At 41.7% G+C, this 22,176-nt stretch overlaps 1 long non-coding RNA gene across 1 annotated transcript; it reads right to left on the bottom strand.

Annotated features, from left to right (window-relative positions):
- Positions 1 to 1,291: 1,291 nt before the first annotated feature.
- On the bottom strand, positions 1,292 to 21,814 carry LOC309334117. Its single transcript, XR_014152892.1, has 3 exons — positions 21,726 to 21,814; positions 11,748 to 11,888; positions 1,292 to 3,810 (listed from the first exon to the last, which is right to left on the bottom strand). It is a non-coding gene; the product is annotated as an uncharacterized lncRNA (long non-coding RNA).
- Between the last annotated feature and the right edge of the window lie 362 nt (positions 21,815 to 22,176).

Genomic DNA, 22,176 nt, shown 5'->3' with positions numbered 1-22,176 from the left:
TGTCACGACAACCTTCCCCCCCCCCCCATTTGGCACAATTTTTTTTCTATTCTCCAAATGTTGTAAGATTGAATGGACTTAGGAGTAGGAGTTGTAAGACCCTTCAGGGTCAGAAAACTGAAACCACCGGGGCTAATAAGAAACAAGCAAATGCCATTTCTTTATTAAAGGTGCTGTTATTGGGATTCATGAATCATGCATACAGATCAAAGGCAGCCAGTGCAATGTCCTCCAGATGCTGTTGAACCACAACTCCCATCATCCTCAGCCAGTATGGTCAGTGGTCAGTGATGATGCAGTCTAGCAACTCCATCTAGCAACAAGGTCAGGAGGTCACAGTTCACCCTGTTGGGATACTGCCAGGGAGACAAAGGCCATCATGCCCCTCACGCCGTCTCCGGACGACCCATCGATCTCTCGTAGAAACGCAGTATCAGCAATTAGCGACACGAGCCCCAGAAATAGCTTGCCACATTCCAGAGCTGGTGCACGCTCTATCAGCAGAATTCGCACAGTGAAAGATGCACGCAGGAGAGCATTATTTACAACTTTATTCAGCGTTGGTCAGAACAAAGAAAACATGACTCCCTGCGCTGATGTCCCAGGCACAGAGAGAGAAATGAAAGCAAAGACAAAACATAAACTTCCTGTGAACAGGAAATACGCAGACTCTGTGACTCACAAAGCCTGCTCCCTTTTAAGGTGGAACGGAAATATCCTAACACACCCATCCTATCTAATGCACTTCTCTGGCAGCAACTCTGTACTTTCAGATATTTAAATGACAAATAGTCTTCAAAAGCACTTTAGTAATAATAATAATAATAATTTATTATTTGTACCCCGCCCATCTGGCTGGGTTTCCCCAGCCACTCTTGGCGGCTTCCATAAAAACCAGAAATACATTAAAATATCACAGATTAAAAACTTCCCTGAACAGGGCTGCCTTAAGATGTCTTCTGAATGTCAGGTAGTTATTTATCGCTTTGACATCTGATGGGAGGGCGTTCCACAAGGCGGGTGCCACTACCGAGAAGGCCCTCTGCCTGGTTCCCTGTAGCTTTGCTTCTCGTAATGAGGGAACCGCCAGAAGGCCCTCGGCGCTGGACCTCAGCGTCCGGGCAGAACGATGGGGGTGGAGACGCTCCTTCAGGTATACTGGGCCGAGGCCGTTTAGGGCTTTAAAGGTCAACACCAGCACTTTGAATTGTGCTCGGAAACGTACTGGGAGCCAATGTAGGTATTTCAAGACTGGTGTTATGTGGTCTCGGCGGCTGCCCCCAGTCACCAGTCTAGTATATATTTATTTTCTCATAGCTTCTTTAATTCCCTGATATTTTAATTTAGCATCAGTTTCCCTCCATTTTCTTTACTTGTTCTTTCTTCTTTCCATATTTTCACATGTCTATTTAAACTGAAAATAGTCCCTGGTGCCCTACAGATCCCATCAGTGCCAGCTACAACTCCCATCAATGCCAGCTGGGACCGATGGGAGTTGTAGTCCCCAATTTCTTGAGGGCACCCAGTGGCATATTTATACACAAACCAGTAATCTACACCTTAAGGCCTCAGATTTTGTGTAGCTTCTAAATACAAACAAAAGAACAAAATTTCATAGTTAACACACTAGGTAAAAAAATAAGAGTAAACAGACTCTATAGCAGACATTACCTTTTTTGATATGGTAAATTTGTTAACCTTGAAGAATTCACAAGACTCTGTCTTCTTATGAATAGCAATAATAACTGTGGTTTTCAGGTTATTGGTACACTACAAATATTAATTTCGTACATATGTGTCTTGAGTTCCTTTCCAAAGAATCATTGGATCTGCAGTTTTGGTTTGTGTGTTGTTTCAGGAAGTGCAAATTTGGTAGTTAAAATGTGAACTGAACAAAATTCCTCTCACATCCCTAGTTGTAGCTGTGTTTAAATCTGTGTAGCAGCTATGGCCTCATTTTGCTGATATTTGTTTGTCTCTTTCTTCATTCGTTTTACTACATTCCCTCTTTCCCCTTTCTTACAAACTGGACAAGACTTATACCTGAAGATTTATCCAAGAGAGTTCGTGACCGGAGGGCCCCTTTGCCATGCTGTTACATCCCTCTTTGACTTCAAGACTGCTAGCAGCTTCCCAGTTTGTCTGTGACAGTGAGAGAGGCTGATAACACAAAGCTTTTGTCATTTCAATTTTTCACACATTTTCCTCTTGCAACAGCCATTGCTGTTTCAATTTTTCACACATTTGTACGTATGTGTGTGTGTGTGTGTGTGTGTGTTATAACTCAATAACAGCTCATGTTGGCAGCCAGCTGCCACAGGCCAGTCATCTGTAAGAACTCTCTGCCTCTAAAATGTCAAATAAAATGAAAGCGAGAGAATTCACCAAGGATATATTTGGACAGCAGCCTGTTCTGCAGTTCTTGCTCTCATGGCACCATGATCCTGTGGTTCATCAGCCGAACCGGAGTTGGAAGGGGCATGCTGCCAGAGTCTCCAAAACTCCTCCAGCCTGGCCCAGGAGGGAGAGCATCATTCAAACTTAGCCCGCTATGACCAAGCTGGAAATAACAATCATGTTGCTGAACATTAAATGCTTAATGAACATTCCTACTAGTGGGTGTGCAGCACGGATCACTGGTGTATGGAAAGGTAACAACCCCCCCCCCCCATTTAGCAGGTGTATCATGAGAATGGGCCCTGCATGTTATTGAGCCACCTGTGACAACTCAACAGCTGCCAACACTACCTCTTACACAGTGCTAGAGAACTGGCTGGGTGATACTGGTACAAGAGTCATTTGGCACCAAAGAGGAATATGTAGCTCTCATTCACATATACACATGTGCACTCATTGGGCAGGATGATTAATGCCCAAGCTTAGTTGCCTATCAGTGCATCCCCACTAGGTGATCTTGGAGAGTCATTTGTCTTCTGCAGGGAAGCTATCAGCCATCAGATTAAGTCACTGATCTCTGGCGATGTCTCATGCTTTGCAGATTCTGTAGTTTACCCCAAAGGTCTGCAGTGAGGTTTTTGTTTTAAATGGCTGGCTCACAGAGGACGATATGCCATCTAAAAAGAGAAAGACTTTTTGTCTTTTGGTAGGCAGCAAAACTAAGAAATTTCGGGCTATGAACAAGCATGATGATCCTGGGGATAACAACAGCTGGACTTGCCTGATGTGTTAAGTTGTTAAATTCATAGCTTGAAATGAAGATCTGGGGACTTTTGAGTCTTTCCTGCATCCTGAGTTTAATGGCCACATATAGAATAGTTGGGTTGCTATTTCTGAAGAGTGTAATAACCTCTGACTGAACCAAGATGCTCAGTGAGTGGGAATTGGTGGACACCCTTGTTCATATGAGCAGTAGTTATATCAGTATTAAAATAAGAGATGTTGCAAATGCTGGTGTGTGCAGATGGAGGCAATTTGGCCATATTTAGGATGTGCATCAAAGTGTCTAGAAAAATTGTGGTGGGGCAGCCTACCAGCAGTGACAGAGTTCCATCAGCCCCACTCCCTTTTATCAGCACATTCAGCCCAACCCTACACAAAAGGATCTCAGTGCATGAACAGCTGCAAACACTGGAGGTAGAGCTGATCATGTACCTGAGGTTGAGTATGGGGCCACTGGCTGTGCCCTGGTTTTCCTTATCCACACATACATTCTACAAATGAAGTCTCTCTCTGTGTTGTGTCTTTGCATGCTTCTTCCTTTTTCTTTTCATTGCAGCTTTATTCTAGCTTGTTGTTTCCTCTCACACACTCCTTGTAGACACAGTGATAGCAAAACCCTACAGTGCCATCCTGTGGATAAATTATGCTAATTGTGAAATTGCAACTGGAGAAACTCAAATTCCCTCTATTTTCTCTTAAAAATATATATCACATTTTATTTGCCTGGGTATAATTTTACAACATAACCAAGTTCATTAAAAAGACAGGAATGAGTGTGAGCACTTGGTGTGTTTTATGTCTTCAAAGAGCTTTTTTTTTTTTTTTTTTTGCATCCACTGCAGAAAGCAAATAAACAACTCCAGAATATGTACAATATAGCTTCCTCCTCCCAAAAATATTCTTTAGCTTTCTTTATTTATTTAAAGGCATGCAATAGAAGCAATCTTTAAAGATAGATGAAATTTCCCAAAGGGCAAATCTTGTTCTAGTTTGAGATGCATATAAATTTTGCCATGTACTTTGCTTGTTGTTGTCTTGTTGCATTATAAGTAGCTTTTTAAAAAAGCATACTTGTGTGTGTGTGTGTGTGCGTGCACACACACACACACAAATATCTTATTCCTTCCAACAGGTAATGAGTGTCAATGGGATTGCAACCAAAAAACGAGGGAAGTGTCAGCATGCTTGAAAAAAACTTGAGACCAGTAGAAGTATAAAACAAGTTATTTCTCCTCTCCAATAGACCTATGGAATGTTGCTCATTATCCATAGGGTGATGATTGTCATTCTCAAGGGGTGGGGTGGAAAGGAATGGAATGACCTGCTAGAGGGTTGTGTGATTGGCTGGCTGGAATTATGTGCAGTGATTGATTGGGTGTATAAGAAGTGAGAGGATCTTTCAGGTATTCTGGTCCCAAGCTGCATAGGGCTTTATATACTCAAACGAGCACTTTGAACTTAGCCCAGGAGCTAAGTATGCTGTTACCAAGTCTGGGAAACACTGTGGAGAGTGGATAACAGCTGTCTTAGATACTGCCAAGCTAATGGCTATCTGTCCCAGCATTGTTTATCATGAGTGACAATACTTCTATAGGATTCCAAGGGAATGCTTCCACCAGAGATCCTTCAAATACAAATTCAGGAAATTTGTATCTGGGACCTTCTTCATGAAATTTGCATGCTTTACTGCTATTTTTACTTGCAACCTATTCTACTGAAGCAAATGATATATAAATAGCCACGTGAGTACCTACAAATAAGCTTGGTATATCTGAATATTGTTTTGGGTGGAATTGGATGAAATCTGCAGGCAAGGCCATCCCTCCTCAGTGCCTAAATCCTGCCAAATTTCAGCAGGATGGCTGCAGTGGTTTTCCTGCAAGTGCAGCCTTTATATTTTCAGGGTGTGTTTTTGTTTTTTTTTAAATGAATTATTTACGCTCCCTTGGTATTTTGCGGACAATTGGTTAAAAACTGCAGGTGAACACGAGAGAAGCCCCTGTGTAAGAAACCTGAAAAATGGCAAACAAATAGGTCCAGAGGCATTTGTGCTATGCAGTTACAAGCTTGGCATGTCAGTCACAGCACAACTCTCCTTCCACCACTTCCCTCAACCTGGCATCTTCCTTAAGCTTAGAGGAGACAAATAAATGATTCGCTCTTGAAAAGCCGATCCTTCCTCCAAAGCACTGGGATAGGAGAGTGCTGATAAAATCATTTCCTCTGATTACATACTAGACCTTGCAGGTGAGTTGGAAGTCGCCCCCCCCCCCCGAACCTGATGTTTTCCTTAAGCTAGAGATGTAAGTTTCCATTTCGCAAAGCTTCTCTCTCTCCCCCCCCCCCATCATGGCATTAGCAGTAAAGCTTAGAAACATAGTTTTCCTTCTCATAAATATTTGTCTGCAGCATTTTTTTTCTTTGATGCCTAGATTGCTGAGGCACATAATAAAGTGCTTTGTAGATCCCTCTGTGGCACCCATCACAGCCAGTTACTTGGGATTTGTACAAATAATTTGCACACCACCATCATGAGCACACTAGTCCATATGAATTTTATAAGAATGTATACCAATAGGGGGAACATAACTACATGCCTTACACCAAGGGTAGCCAACTCCCAAGAGACTGCCATCTACTCACAAAGACTGGCAGTGATCTACCCCATTTTTTGGGGTTCAGGTCAAACTTGTTGAGTTTCTTTTAGGGAGGATGGAAGGCCTGTTTTTGGGGGGTGAAGGGCCAAAATGTTGAGCTTTTTTTAGGGGACCCAAAGTTGTCCACCTTCTTTGGGGGGAGCCACTGATCTGCCAGTGATCTACCACAGATGTCCAGTGATCTACTGGTAGATCACGATCTACCTGTTGGACATGCCTGCCTTACACCAAATCAGACCTTTGGCCCCCACCAAGTTCTGTATTTCCTACACAGCCTGGCAGGGTTTCAGGCAGGGGTTTTCCCCCAGCCCTACCTGGAGATACTGGGGATTGAACCTGGGACTTTCTGCATGCAAAGCAGATGCTCTCCACCACTCAGCTACAGCCCTTTCCCACTTGTGCATTAATGTAAAACCAAGCACTGTTATTTATATCTCAAAGGCGTCATTATTTATATCTTTGGTGGAGGGGGCATGCTTGCTCCTCTACCATGTCAGAATAGTGCTGGTTCAGTAAAGTCTGTGAACTGGATTTTTGTTTATTGACATCTCCCTCTCTTTTTCTTTTTTCTTTTCTTAAAAAAATGGTTTTCTCTCCTTCCATTATAACAACAGTATCAAGTTCTGGACAAAACAAGATTAGCTGTAAAACTTTGGGGAGGAGATAGAATGCAGTTGTGAATAACTGTACAAAGGTTAATATGGATGAGCTTGGAGGATCATTTACTGTAGCATCTAAAATTAAAAAGAGAAAGAGAGTGTCTAAGCTGTTCTGGTATCTGTGTAACCTAATCAGCTGCTCTTTATCCATGAATTGTTGTTTAATTAACATACTGTACAATAAATGTCTTCTTACATCTAAATTAAGTGCTTATTTGAGAAGCTTAATTTGCAGTGTTACTTTTAGATTACTGATCACCCATAAATCATCTGACAGTATCTTTCCCTCCTATAATCACAAAATTATTTTTATGGGTATAGACTAAGCAGAACAGATGATAGATGGATGTGAAGAGTAGAAAGAGATTCCAGGTGGTAATGGAAAATAAATTAATAGCTGTATTCCATACTCTAGTGATTCTCCTTTGAGATGTGGTTTCTTATCCAATTTCCACTAACATTTAAAAAATTGCTATTCTGCTCTGGTGGCTATAAAATGTCAAGTAATATATTTGAAAGTTTAAGATTAGTTTTTGCACAATGAACTGGGGGTGAGAGAGAGTGCTCCATTTGGAGATTTGTAATAAATATCTTTTAAAAAAAATAGTAGCATCCGTGACTAATCTACAGATATTTCATATTAGCATATTACTTTTGTTCTTAGGCTTTACATGTAAATTTTGGAAGAGGGAATAAAAACCAATTTTTTGACTGACATACTGTAGTGTGTAACCACCCAATGCAACTTGGATACAATTACAGCTTGGGGAAAATTCAAGTGCCCTTCAGTTTTAGCAGGGCTTGGAGGATTTTACAGAAAAGTAAAATATGTGTACTGTTTCAAATTCTTCCCATACTTACATACAGTGTGCCTTTCTTTAGCATGCTGTTATACAGTCTCTGGCTTATATATAATAAGAATGCTAAGCTAGCCGTGATACAGCAATTTGTCTGGGGGCTATAATAATAATAATTTTAATTTATTATTTGTACCCCGCCCATCTGGCTGGGTTTCCCCAGCCACTCTGGGCGGCTTCCAACAAAGATGAAAAATACACTAAAATGTCACATATTAAAAACTTCCCTGAACAGGGCTGTTGTTGTAAATCCCTCATTTACATGCTAGTCCTCAAATGTACACTTGGATGTCTATCCCATTGCTTCCTGCACAGTCTTTACCTCCATGTCTGCCTGTCTTAGAGAGTAGCTTTGTAATGGATTCTCATTGGATTTTTAAGGTGATGCAGTAGCCCAGTGGGAGAACATTTATTTTACATGCAAAAAGTCCCAGGTTCAGTCCCTGGCATCTCCAGCTAGGGCTGTGAAGAACCCTGCCTGGAGAACTACTGCCAACCAGTGTAGCTTGATGGAACAATAATCTGGCTCATTGTAAGGCAGATTCCCATTGGTTGTATCCAATGCTAGCTCTAACTCTGTTGGACATGATCTTATGTCCCAGGTGTTACTCCATAAAGGACAGTGCATCCTCAGTGGTACAACATCTGTGTTGCCTGCAGAATGTCTCAGGTTCAAACTCCACCACTTCTGCCTTAAACTCTGGAGAGCTGCTGTCAGTCATTGTAGACAATACTGAGGTAAATGGAACAATGGTTTGATTTGGTATATTGAAGCTTCCTATGTTTCTATTGAACATGGCACATTCCAAAGCTTTGTGGAGTTCTAATCATTATCATTGTGTGTTCTGCACAGTCCTCTACCTACATATAAATATCACCAATAAAGTTGATGCAAAGGGCCCTAGCCCAATAGCAGACTAGAATTGCATGTAGAAAGTCCCCAGCTTCTCCACCAAAGGGATTAGGTTGCAAGTGCTGCAAAAGACACTTAACATCCAAGAACCTGCTGTCAGTTAGAATATGTACCCAGTTAGAATATGTAGAGAAACCTGCATGTTGACTCAGTATTGCAGGAGTAGCCAATGTGGCATCATCCAGATGTTTTGCACCATAACACCCATCAGTCCTAGCCAGCATAGTTCATGAGCAGGTGTCATGGGAATTGTGGTCCCCAACATTGAGAGAATGACACATTGGTTATCCCTGCCATATGTTGGTTTATCATAAAGCATCTCTGTAAACTGGCTACAACAAGAACACATGATCTATTAAAATAAAAGAAGCTAAGGAAGGGCTGCTTCATAAGAGCCATTTCATCATTTTATGACTGCAGTGTCTGTCAGAACTTTCATATTGCCACAAATGCAGTGCTTTGGGGAACATATAAAGCTGTTATACCAGGTCAAACTTGCCCAGTAACATCTATTCTGACTGGCAGTTCTCCAAGGTCTTGAACAGAAGTATTTCCTATCACCTGCACCCTGATTCTTTTTCATTTAAAAGGAAGATTTCAGAGACTGCCCCTGAGATCTTCTGCATGCAAACAAGGTGCCCTACCATTGATCTATGGTCTCTCCCTTCTCCTGAAGAAGTCATTTCACACATTCAACAGTGAGCCATCAAATGCTATTTTTAACCAGGTGATGCAAGGCACCATTCACAAGCCATTTTCCCACTCAAGAGCCAATGGGCCATGAGCCCAGGGTGTGCTCTTGAAATGTTTCCATGGGGACAATGTTTGTACCATTCAGTCATCTAGAAAACTAAAACCTAGGGTGTGGGTTTTTCTTATCAGGGAAGCTTGCAAAGGGAGATATGAGAAGTACACCTTCAAATCCTTGGCCTTTCCTGATTGGTGTCATAAGCAAAGGCCTTTATCAATGTACAGACTCCCTCCCACATATCTAATTTTTGTTCCCATCAGCACAGTTCAATTACCAACCAACCCATCATTCCATGTCTGCTTTATTGATACCTTGATGCTGGAATTCCAAGGAGAATAACAGGTTTCAGTGGTCTGAGTTCACAGGCAACATCCATGCAGCAGGAAATGGACTATGGAGGTCATATGTATATGGGGTGGCACTGGGGTATGGCTCTATATCTAGTTCATACTAGAGTTGTGCATACGTGACACCATGAAATTCTCCTTCCTGTTTGTGAGCAGAGAATCCAGGGGACCATTTTATTAACGTTGCCAAGGCAGACGGCAGGGGGGTGGGGTGGGCCAAGAAACAGTTACTTAAAAGGGCAATGACAGCAACATACCTCCTTTGTCCCCTGCCCACTATCTATCTATTTTTGCTGTCACTGCAACTTTGTTGGCAGGCTGGCCACCATTTTCTACCTTCCACAATGCCCTGGAGCACCATTGTGGGGCAAAATTTTGGCCATCACAAATGTTGAAGAATATTTACAGAAGTGCAAAAGGGGCCTAGTGGCTGAGAAAAAGAAATATCACACACAAAAAAGTATTCAGATAAAATTCTGCACAGTTGTAGCTCATACAGATTATACATCTGATTAGATTTGGTCATAATGAGAGTACTGAGAGTCTGAGGCTGCTCATGCTCTGGTGATTACTACAGTCTTGTGCCAACTGCTGTCTCCTTTTCTTTTTGTTCTGAAGCATCAATTAGATTAAGATTTCATTCTTCCAGCTGCTTTTCCTTTAACATGTGGCATGGATATTTCTTCCTCGTTAAGTTAAATTTTATCTGTCCTCTCTATAATAGACACCTCAGTTGCTTCCTTTTTCAGTGAATGACTGGGAAGGTAGGAATGTATTGTGTCAATTGTATATAGAAGACTGGGCTCAATGTTTTATTTAAGTGTTCGATTGCTGGAGTTATGAAGTGGATAGTCTTTTTTAAAAAGAAAGGAAGGAAGGAAGGAAGGAAGGAAGGAAGGAAGGAAGGAAAATGAAGATGGATATGAATATGAATATGACTATTTAAAACATTTTCCGGCTATTGCTAAGACAGTTGTGAAGTAACTGTTTCCCTGTGACTCCTTCCCACTTCTCTACCTTTAGGAGGTCAAAACAATATGGTCAGGGCCAGCCCATGCCTATATCCAAAAGCAGATGAGACCTCCTCTTTGGCTGTAGAAGACTCTACCACAAGCAATAGGACACTAGGACCAAGGATATGCCTTTATTTGTGCCCTGGGGCTGTCTCCTTGAAATATGCCCTATCCTGATGACAGAGGCCCAAAAGCTTAGCTCCAATCCCTCTACAATTAGTACCAGGACCATAGGAGCAGAGAGAGTGATGACACTGCATCAGAATGAAAGTTGCAGCATAGTTCACGAAGCACTATATATTCTATCTACGAGTCCTTCTCAGGAGGTAGAAAGGTTCATTCTCTGTATGAGGAAGAGGTGAGACAGCAGGGGCAATTATAGTATTCACTTGTTGCACACAACCTCCATCTTAGACAGCTTCTCAGCTGTTTCTGTACCCCCTGCCTTGGAACCTAGTGTTGCCCTGATGGACATCTCTTTAGCCTTTCCACACCATTAAGGGGTGGAAGTAATCAGACATGTACATGGAAAGTTACAATGGTTTACATTTGAGAGCTTGTAGAACTGTGCTTGTAACAAATGGAAGCCATTTTCTCTGGTGTTTAATATCTTTTGTATTTCATGGCTGTTTCTTATTGTGATCAAGGTATACTGAATAACCTTCTCACAGCTAGCAGGGAGGCATCCCCATGGTCAGGTGTGTCTAAGAGTATGGGGGAAATAAGATAACCAACTTAGTTCCCACATTAAATTCCACTTATAAGAATCTCTCCAACTACCCAGTCTCTAGGAAGAGCTCTTCAGGGGATGTGAGAAGGCTGCAGTAGAAACAGGAGCTCTAATTGTCCCATTGTCCACACAGCCCTTTAGATCCTATTGGTAAATAGTTATTTCCTCTTATCTCTATTATCTTCTTGGCTCTGGCAAGGCCATTTGCTGTTGCACAGGCATGCTTTAGGAACCATGATAAAGAGATAGTAGAGTTCTTGCGGTCATAGAATAGGCTGTATGACTACAGACTGCAGCTGGAAGATTACATTTTTGAATATTTCTTTGCATTTTAAAAACCCTCTTTGCAAGTAGAAAACTGCTTTCTCAGACCAGGGAGTGGGATGAGCCAGAAACATTCTCCCCCGGAATGCAGAAAGCTCCCTTAAACCAAACCATTAGTCCATCAAGGTTAGTGTTCCCATTATAATGACTAGTTAAACCATAGGGTGGGGGGGGGTGTTTCTGGGAGATGATGTATTTTTCCATGGAATCTTACCCTGTCATAAGAGCCTCTGTAATAAAGCCTTGGAGAAATGATTACTCGTGTCATCACATGCAAAACCCAAAGAGAGTTGTAAGATTCAAATGTGGAAGATACTTTTAATGCTGTTTTGTTTCTCTTATCCATGGACCCTGTGGCAAAATCTTTACTATCCCTGATTGAAATTGGGTGAAATTGATGAGCGCCGCAACCCTGGAGTCGTCCACGACTGGACTTAACGGTCAGGGGTCCCTTTACCTTTAAGTATAAAAAAATGCTGTCATTGCTTTAGAAAATGCAAGGAATAGAGCACCCGCTTTAAATATATAGGTACCATACAGAAGACAACCAAACAATGCCTGAACTTTTCTTCAACTTGAAAACTGGTTATTTCTTCCAGTCAAAAACAATCTTTCCCAGAGTTTGCCACGTTACAAACAGGCTCTCTAGGCAATGATAAGGGAGGTGGAAAGCAGGGTTTCTGATCCAATTTTTTTTATTGATAATCTGTGAACCGGATATAAACAAGAAACTCATCATTAATTTTTATTTTTCATGAGCTCACTAAGGTGACCATTTCCATACCTGCAAATTTCTCATTTTAATCCTGACAACTTGCCTGAAAGAAAGTGCCTACTGCCCATTACATTCACCGTTCAGAGGATTTAAAACTCCAGAGGGCCCTGTTAAATTCCACTTTATGTTGGCATAAGTAGCTGCAATTGTGTCAGTAATTTACATTTAGGGAGAGTTGAAGTCCTTTTTTCCCTCTCTGTCCTTGAAATGATAAAGCTGCTTAGTCAGTGTAGAAAATTCAGCTAGGCTAATGCTTTTTCTCTCTCCCTCCTCTTGCTTCTGTGAGATTGTCTGCATTTTTTTCTTAATGATCAAATCAAGTCTGCGGACTCAGTCCTAGGCTGCAATTACTGGGGTTTTCTTGAGGAAGGCACTGTAGGTGATGTGTCCTTGGTGATGACTCCCTCAATAAATGTAAATGTCAAGGGTATGAATTGCAGTGGTATGAACTGATCACTATGGAACAGCAATGCCAATTTACGAACAGGCTTCTTTGAATTACTGTTATTGTTACTATTCCTATTACTGTTATTATTATTCTGTCAATATCAACATCATCAGTTTATACCACCTATCCAACCAAATTATCTGGGCAGTTTGCAATTAAAACATTAAAATAAAATAAATCACGAAAGCAAAAACTCAAGCTCACTACCCCACCCCACCCCCAACCTAAAAGGTAAGGGTAAAGGGACCCCTGACAGTTAAGTCTAGTCGCAGACGACTCTGGGGTTGCGGTGCTCATCTCGCTTTACTGGCCGAGGGAGCAGACGTTTGTCTGCAGACAGTTTTTCTGGGTCATGTGGCCAGTGTGACTAAGCCACTTCTGGCGAAACCAGAGCAGCACACGGAAACGTCATTTACCTTCCCGCCGGAGTGGTACCTATTTATCTACTTACAGTTTGATGTGCTTTTGAACTGCTAGGTTGGCAGGAGCTGAGTCCAAGCAACAGGAGCTCACCCTGTTGCAGGGATTCGAACTGCTGACCTTCTGATTGGCAAGCCCTAGGCTCAGTGGTTTAGACCCAGCGCCACCCACGTCTCTACCCCCAACCTAAAATAAGCATAAAACATGTAGAAACAGAGAACTCACATGTAGCAGAGATCATGGCTACAATGCCATTAGACATCATAAGACAGATCCAGATAACGGCAATGTGATATTTGACAAAGACAGCTCTTTAACAGCAAGGTTTTCGGGAGACTCCAGGGTCACCACTGAAAACCCAACTCACGTAGTCTATGTGACACCCCCCCCCCCGATGTTCTTGGACTCCGATTCTACTCATTCCTTAACAGTGACCATGTTAGCTGGGCTGACGGGAATTATTGTGTAAGAACATCTGGTGGGGATCACATTGGCTCCCTCTGCTCTAAGACAATGGCATACCATGGATTATTTTATTTCACTTTCAATTTTCAAAGGTCTTGGGACCTCCAGATCAACTGAATATGGGCAGTTTACTGCCAAATGGGCTGTGTGTTTGCAAAAAATTCCAATTTGCATCCCAAATTAATGTGCAGCTCTGAACATAATGACTGACAAAATAATTGGCAAAGAACAGAAAAGAATGCATTTCAAAATTCAGCACTGAATGATACTTTCTAAAAACTTGTGTGTGTTAAAATACAGCCAATGTCAAAAACTGAATGTCAAAGCACAGTTTGGAATACTGTCTTTGGAAACATGTTGTAAAACTTTTTCACTTTCTTTGGAATGTCTAAAATAGCTGAGGCACTTAGGAGCACAATCTTATATGCATCTACCGAGATTTATTTTTGTGCTGTTTTATTAAAATATGTATATGCCATTTGTTATACAGACATTTCATTTTGGCATTCACTAATATCAGAAAATATGACGCAAATAGAAATCATTAAAATGCAGTAAAATTCTTAATTTAAAAAATCCTTAAAATATTATAAAGGTAGCCATCAGTAGCCAGGAAAAGCCACGGTAAACGAAGGGTTGTATTCAAATAAGTTATTCTCAGTGTAGGGTCATTGAAATTAATGGGTCTAACTTACTGGTGTCCATTATTTTCATTGTGTCTACTCTGAGTAAGTCTAACATTGGATAAAGCCCAAATACAATTGCAGCATGTGTCAATGTAAGTCCCAGTGAATTCAATACAGCTTACTTGTAGGTAAGTGTGTATAGAATTAGAATCTCATCTCCCTAGATTCATTAACACTTATTGCAAATAAATAGCATGATATTTCCCAGTGTATTTTGGCTTCCTAAACTGGCCGCCTTGTCAATATTCCAACATGTATCCAGATGGCACTTCACATGACCTAGTTCCTGTTTCTGGAGATTTTTCAGGGTATTATGAATCAGAATACGGACACAAGTTGGATTTTTCACAAAACTCAATGAACTCTAATTTCCCGAAGAGTTAATCAGATTTAGGATTGCATCTCAATAACTAGTAAAGATTCCCTATTTGTTTTGGAAATATAATATGTTGGACCACTGTTCTGAAGCACCTGTCCTGAGGGTGGGGGTTATTTTTTACTGACTTTTCCAACAGGATATGAAGATAAAATGTATGCAGAAGAAAACAGCGGATGAACATAAATTAACAAAGAGATCATGTCCCGCTGTGACAGAAAAAATATAACAGCATGATCGAAGGAAATGAAGGTCATCATATAAGTTGAAACTATAAGGACACAAAATGTATTTTGTCAGATGTGTCTTTCCAAGGAGATTGATGGCCTGATGTGTGTGTTAGAAAGACGTCAAGATTAATATATGATGCAAAAGGAAACCAAACAGCAAGGCATGCTGTTTGACCAAGGCTCTAGAGAACTAAGCCTGATGAGTCCATTTCTCTTGGAGAGCTAGGTGCTATATGAGTGTTCTGCTTTTGAAGCAATACAGCTGAGCATTTTTAGACAGCTACTTAAAAAATTAATGTGTTTGTGCGGGAGAAGTGGGGAGATTGTCCTTTGTGAGTGACCTTCTCTTAGTTATTATTAAAAAAATTCTCCAATAAATCTTTAACAAATGCATGGCTTTCCCCCAGTTTAAATAGTTGCCCCATGTACACTTATTTGAGTAAATCCGACTTGGACCTAAACATGCAGAGGGTCAGTGATAAATTATGAATATCCAAGAGCCATGATTCTGAAACTTACTGTGAATAGTATTTCTCTAGCATATTCCCTCCCTTTCCAAAATTCTGCATGGTTTCTCCATGCAATACCGTGGAGAAAATGGCCTGCTGGTTCAGATGACTGAGCTAGCCCCTCTGTTTCCAATAAGAATTTATCCAGAGTAACAGTCTCTCTTTAATTTGTTGTCTACGTGCACCTGATAATTGTGTGTGTGCATGCAATCTGAACAATCCATTTTAACATACATGTGAAATTCTTTTTCCTTGTGCAAAAAAAAAACTATGAGATTTTACCTTCCAGCAACTGCTTTTTAAATTTATTCTGTGACATGTTTCATGTCATGTTATGTCAAGCTGCATCTGTCAAATCACATTAGATGATGTAACACTTTATGATGTGAATGAAACAGCCTGACAAGATACATCACAATAAAGTACTTCACCTAGGACGTTGTGAATGAATGGCTACAGGCCATGGAGCGTCTTCAAGCTCTTATTTTGCCTGTGGCAAGGAAAATTCAAGCTTTTCCATTAAACAAAAAACAAAACAAACAAAACCATTTACTTTATGAATTGAGTACTGTTCTTTGCGTCGTAAGACTCTTGCTTGACTTTTATACTTAATCGGCATTTTTTATGAGAAATCCAATGTGAAATATTCAGCCCTAGTTCACGAGAACCCTTCCTGTAGCCTATTCTCCACTGTAGTCTATTTGCTTTCTTCTCTCCTGCAATAGCTTGCTTCTTGCAAGTTGACATGGAGCTATATCTAAATACTTAGACTTTCAAAGGAAAAAGATATGCAAGTATCTAGGGAGAGTTCTAGACAATGTTAGTTCTGATGGTACTTTTAAATCAGGTTCCCCCAGTCTTTCGGTGCTCATGGGCCCACTTTGCTCATGGCTCCACTCAACAACTGAAAATGATCTTCAGAATGTTGCCCAGAATAGAATATGGCCCTTGTGCTGAGAGGCCACCTCTGCTCTAAAACTGTTTTAAACAGTTACTTATCCTCATAGCTAATCATTTTAAAGTTGCAAAAAACAGTTTCTTTCAGCTATCAAATGCCTGGGCGAACAGGAATGTTTTACAATTCTTGCTGAAAGTTAGCAATCGGTTGCACCTCACCAGGAAAGGCATTCCATTACTGGGGAACTAATAACAAGAAGGCTCTGTCAGAAGGCCAAAAAAGCGAAGTACAGTGGTACCTCGGGTTACATACACTTCAGGTTACATACACTTCAGGTTACAGACTCCGCTAACCCAGAAATAGTGCTTCAGGTTAAGAACTTTGCTTCAGGATAAGAACAGAAATCGTGCTCCGGCAGCGCAGCAGCAGCAGGAGGCCCCATTAGCTAAAGTGGTGTTTCAGGTTAAGAACAGTTTCAGGTTAAGAACGGACCTCCGGAACGAATTAAGTACTTAACCCAAGTTACCACTGTACCCTTAAGCAGGTAGATCTTATGAGCGTAGGAAGCTGCCTTATACCAAGTTAGTAAGTGGATCCATCTAGTTCTGTACTGACTACACTGACTGGCAGCAGTTCGCCAGGGTTTGGGGCTACCCGCACCTGGAGGTGCAAAGGATTTAACCCAAGGCGTTCTGGCTGCAAAGCTCTATCAAAGAAGCCAGAGCCCTTCACATCATCTCTTGTCATACCTGTAGCTTCCTATTTTCTCCTGGCATCCCTTGTAATGGGATTGTCCTACAGGGCAATCACTACTCACTTGCACTGAACCACCTTCCAACCTGGCATAGAGGGAGCTCAGAGGCAAATTTAGGGGAGCGTGACTGGTTCAGTCACCCTGGGCACGGAGCCCAGGAACATCACTGGGGACGCCACAACTATGATTTAAATTAGAGTGTGAGAGGCGGAGGGGTGCCACTGAAATCTGATATCCCAAGCTCTGTCACTGGGGAGCTTATAATAAAAGAGAATGTGGCAGACATGGACGCTGCATCATATTTTTAGCTGGGCTCTTTTATGTCTGGTCAGACTGAGTACTCCTTTCCTCTGCCACTAGGTTTCGTGGTTTCTGTTCTCCCAACTTCTCATTTTTTTCAATCTTAAATACAGCAATTTGCATTTTTTTAAAAAAAGAACCTTTGGAAATTTCTTTAAGAGGAAACTTTTAATATCCAATTTTGACTAATATACACAGTTTTGTAGACCATTATATATTGCACCCCCATTTTATATTTAGCATGACCATGTGTATGTGCCGCACCGGGAAATAAACAAATAATTTGATTCAAACCTGGAAATGGCAGGAGAGAGCTGAAGAGCCCTTGCGCCTCAACATGAGACCCTCCCCTGAGCCCAAAGAGAACTTCGGTGAGGGTGGAGGAAGCCCCAAAGATACAGGAGGCACAGCCAGACTGAGACATACAGTGGCACAGCAACAGATGCCACTTTCCTATGCATCCTCCAGTCTCTTTCCAGCCCCAGAGTTTCAATTCTAGTTGTGGATATTTTTGGATACCGTATTTTTGGTCTGGATTAGAGAGAGAGCAGCAGAGAAGACATTTAAAGGGTGTTTAGAGGGTGCTCCCCATTTACATGATTTTCACTTACACACACAGGGGCGTGGGATGTAACCCCCAAGCATTTTTTTTGGGGGGGGGAATTGACTGTATATGCCTATTTATGCATACTTAGGTGCATTTTTGTACACATTACTTAGCTGGAGAACTGCCTTGCAAAATTCAGAAAAGCATGAATTTCAAAGAACGGCTGTATTTCAATTTGCATATTGTTTCGGAAATTGTGAATTTGGTATGATTGCTTTAAAAAGTAAACTCCACTGATTTCCTTCCCAGTCTCCATACAGCATAACTCCCAACAGTAACTACTCCTTGATTTTTTTCTCCCCACCCTGTATTTCATACTTCTTCAGTTAGGCCATAAATAATTTAAGGAAGGAAGGATGAAACTCGGCTTCAACATCTTGCTGGCTTTTCTCTGCCATCATGCTGGGGAGGGGGGAGGATTGAAGAATTTTTATTTGTATTCTAAATGTCTCTCTGACTCCAGTTCTTATTTGGCTGTCTGTCTTTGCAGCAGCATGTAAATAACAAAATGCATTACTGTAATATAAACTTAGGGAAGAGAGGATGAAATATTTTGGGTAATAAAATTAAATCCTCTTTGCCACTTCCATTGTATCCTGCTAGTGCTGGAGAGTGCAAATGAATGGAAGAGATATCTAAAGCTGAAAACACTGTATTTAGCTTTTAAGAAGTGCCAAATGGAGGCCTATAAAGCCCTCGGTTATATCAAGGGTTCCTTTTGTGCTGCTTGACGTGCAAATCTGCACAAATTAACAGAGTAGATTTTTAAATTTACATATTTTGGAATCTTGGAATTATTAAAATAGTTAGATTGATTTACACTTGGAAATATTCAATAAAGAAAAGCCTGAAGGCTATTAAAAATAATAATAATCTCCAGCTGTTGTCCTGTCATTTTGCTTTATATGAAAACAAATGACTAGACAAATGAACAAATTAATCCATCTTTCTCCAATAACAGGCAATCTGGTGTGCGTATGTGCTTTAAATCATGCAATTGCTTTTTATTAAGTTGAAAAGGAAATAAACTACGTCTAATAAAGCATAGTGGAAAACTTACATAATTCACACAGGAAGCTGCTGCAGCAGTATACTAATGAGACTTATGGTGCAATCATTTGCAGGTTTGCTCAGAAGTAACACCTAGTGTGTTCCCTGGAGTTTACTCCTTAGTAAGTAGGCTTAGGACTACAGCCTAGCATTGCAGTACTGAACAGACTTCCCTGGAAGTACAGTGGTACCTCGGGTTACAGACGCTTCAGATTACGCATTTTCGGGTTGCGTACTGCGCCGAACCTGGAAGTACCGGAACAGGTTACTTCCGGGTTTCGGCACTCGCGCATACGCAGAAGTGCTAAATTGCACTTTGTGCATGTGCAGAAGCGTCGACCCGCACGTGCGCAGATGCGGTGCTGTGGGTTGCGAACGTGCCTCATACACGGATCACGTTCGCAACCCGAGGTTCCACTGTAAGTCCTTTTGAATGTTATCGAGCTTATGTATGAGTAGATTAAACTCTTACAGTTTTGTAGTGCTATAGTGTTTAATGCAAAAGACCATGGCTCAGTGGTAGAGGATCTGCTTTGCATGCAGAGGGTTCCAGTTCAATAAATGGCATCTCCAGATAGGGCAGGGAAAGACCATGTCATGGAAATCTGGAGAGCCACTCCCAATCAGTGCAGATAACCCTGAGCTAGATGGATCACTGGTCAGTGCAAGCCCACTTCCTAGGTTCCTATAATACTTGTGGCAAGGGACGCGGGTGGCGCTGTGGTCTAAACCACAGAGCCTAGGACTTGCCGATCAGAAGGTTGGCGGTTCGAATCCCCGCGACGGGGTGAGCTCCCATTGCTCGGTCCCTGCTCCTGCCAACCTAGCAGTTGGAAAGCACATCAAAGTGCAAGTAGATAAATAGGTACCGCTCCGGCGGGAAGGTAAACGGCGTTTCTGTGCACTGCTCTGGTTCTCCAGAAGCAGCTTAGTCATGCTGCTCACATGACCCGGAAGTTGTACGTCAGCTCCCTCGGCCAATAAAGCGAGATGAGCGCCGCAACCCCAGAGTCGGTCACGACTGGACCTAATGGTCAGGGGTCGCTTTACCTTTATAATACTTGTGGCAGAGAAAATATTGCAAAACATAAAAGTAAAAATGATTGGACAGTGTTTAGGACACTGCCCTCCCCGCAAGGCCTTGCAGCTATCTCAACCACTTCCTAAGTGGCTCAGAAGTTAGTAAGATGTGTCTTCAGCTGCTATCCACACCTCCCCCCCCCCATTGAACAACAAAGACAATACATACAAAGATAAAAGCAAACAATAAAAACAAAATGATATAATTTCAACACAAAGTGCTTTTGATAATAAAGTCCAAAGACAAATAAGAATACAGAAGTGAATGAAATGGATACAATTATAAAATTATAAATGAGATATGAAAACAGCCTTACATTATACAATGAAAAACACAAGACAAGACAGTAAGAGGGCATTGCATATTTAATAAATAACCCCAAACAGAAGGATCAGTGCCAGTGCTAGTCACATGAAGATTACATACCAAATTCTCTGAAATAACAATGATCATGACTTTATTGAACCAGTTATGTAGGGTACAGCATGAAGTGCCTTTCCAGCCCTGAGTAATGACCAATTGAATGGCTACAATAAGATATGCAACTGTTTACATATAAGAGCTGCATTCCCTTTATTAAAAATAGAACACATAGTTTAGGGTCCAGAAGCAATCTTTTACCTGATTTTTGTAATTGCTTGTTTCCAGTGCCTCTCCATAACTTTTCACTTGATGGGCAGTAGCATGTGATGCTGGGTGGGTGTGACCAGCTAGCCTTACCCGGTTAAAAACACAGGGCAAGGCTGGTGCCAGATTCCATAGCTGGTGGAAGGAACAGATATTCCTGAGGGTGGGTGGGAACAGGGAGAGAGCTCTAAACCCAATCTATCTGTCCTACAGGGATGAGTGAAGAGAGAATGGCATGGAGCTCCCAACAGAGAAAGAGGAGGGAAACTGCTGCACTCAGCTCCTCCTTCCAGGCTTCAAAACACCATCTGGCTGCCCACTGCGAGAAGAGGTTGCTGGACAAATGAACACCTGGCCTGATGCAACAGGGCTCTTCCTATGTGCTTAACTGTAGCAGGCATAGAGATGAAGGCATGTGGGGAGGTGGGTGGGTGGAACATGGACAGCAGATATGACTCCATAGTAGCCAGATTAGACACTGCATAGTGGATCCAACCTAACCGTACTGAGTGAAGCCACTTCTCAGCCTAATAGAGGTCTTTTAAGATCCCATTTAATTTCCTGAACACTTGTTCTTTCTTTTTGTTAGGACTCCCTGTTCTTTCAGATGAAAGGGCTAGGTACCACTGGGATGACAAAGACCTGATCACCTGGGGGCCACTACTGAATGGGACCCTGTAGTGCCAGTCTCCCAACAGCTAGAGAAATGGAAATGTGACTCTCCACGCTCTCCTCCTCCTCTATTGACCCTCTCTAGAAATACAAAGTTTCTGTGGTATACAAGCAATAGAACTATAGCACAAAACTAAATCAGTTTTGAACAATTTACAAGAATCCTGCTGTTCACCCTTAAAAAAAGTATTGATATATACTCATTCAAGGTTTTTCTATGAAATTCCCTTTAATTAAATTCTCAGAGTAGCTTCAACTGAATGCTTGCAAAGATCCAAAGTTTTGTGCTCATTCAATCTGTATGCTTGCCAAAAAAAAAAAAAAAAAAAGTGGGTGCAAAGGGCCCTCCAGCACTGCAGCTCTTCCCCTTCTTTGCCACAAAGCTCAGAAATTCACCTTCAGGTAGTAGATGGAAATGAGGTTGTGTGATGTTCTCAGGACCCAGATGAGAGACTTTTCCTGCCATGGTTCTCTAAGGATCTTTGTCCCAGCAGAAATGAACATTTCCCGCCTCAGGAAGCAGTTGCCCTGGTCCCATCCCTGGTGAGAAAAAACAACACTGTTTGGGACTGACATCACTTCTGCTGTTTCCCCATGAAGCTTCAGGGCGTTGGGGAAGGGGGAGGTGGTGGTAGAGCCAGTATGGGATGGTAGTTAGTGTGCAGAACTAAATTGGAGGGGGTCACAGGTCCAAATATCCACTTAGCCAGAAAGGTTGTTTGAGAGACCTTGGCCTAGCCTACTTACAGGGTTGTTGTGAAGACAGAGGGGAGAGGCACCATGTACAAATCAAATAAGTAAAGGTGACCTGTTCTTCAACATTGAGAAAATGTACTCACCCCCTTTT

Source organism: Podarcis erhardii (genome assembly GCF_964252035.2).
Source record: "Podarcis erhardii genome assembly, chromosome: Z".
Lineage (NCBI taxonomy): Eukaryota > Metazoa > Chordata > Lepidosauria > Squamata > Lacertidae > Podarcis > Podarcis erhardii.
This window is presented reverse-complemented; position numbering and strand designations above follow the sequence as displayed.